The sequence below is a fragment of the Physeter macrocephalus genome, chromosome 1 (assembly GCF_002837175.3).
Source record: "Physeter macrocephalus isolate SW-GA chromosome 1, ASM283717v5, whole genome shotgun sequence".
Lineage (NCBI taxonomy): Eukaryota > Metazoa > Chordata > Mammalia > Artiodactyla > Physeteridae > Physeter > Physeter macrocephalus.
Window position 1 is genome coordinate 49,690,221 of NC_041214.2, and position 765 is coordinate 49,690,985.

The following is a 765-nucleotide window of genomic DNA, read 5'->3' on the forward strand; positions in this document are numbered from 1 at the left end:
CTGTAGCAATAATCATTTTAATGCATAAACAATACACAAAGAGGTAAATTGTATACCATATACAAAAATTCATGGAAGGAAGTAAAAGCGTAGTTTTGTGTTTGTGTGATGGAGTTATTTAAACTGTTATCAACATAAAATAGACTGTTGTATCTATAAGATGTTTTCCGTGAGCCTCATGGAACCACAAAGCAAAAACATATAGTAGATGCAAAAAATAAAAAGACAAGGAAATCATAATATACCACTACAGAATCTCTCTAATTGACAAAGAAAGACAGCAAAAGAGGAAGAAATAAACAAGAAACAGCAAAACATCCAGAAAACAATAAGATGGCACTGGTTAATCCTTACTTATCAACAATTACTGTAAACATTAATATATTAAATTCCTTAGTCAAAAGTCACAGAGTGGCTAGACAGATAAAAATCCATGATCAAACTATAAGCAGGCTATCAGAGACTCACTTTAGTGTTAAAAACACAAATAGGCTCAAAGTGAAGCTTTGGAACAAGATATTCCATACAAGTGGAAACCAAAATAAAGCAGTGGTAGCTACCGCTCTACAAGACAAAAAAAAAAAAGCAAAAGCTGCAAAAACAACCAATATCAGGTCATTATCTAATGATAACACTGTCAATTCATCAAGAAGACAATCGTAAATAAATACGCCTTAACAGTAGAGGACTTGAATATGTTAAGCAAATACTAACAGATTTGAAGTTAGAAACAGACAATACAAAAAAGGGTAGAGATCTCTCATA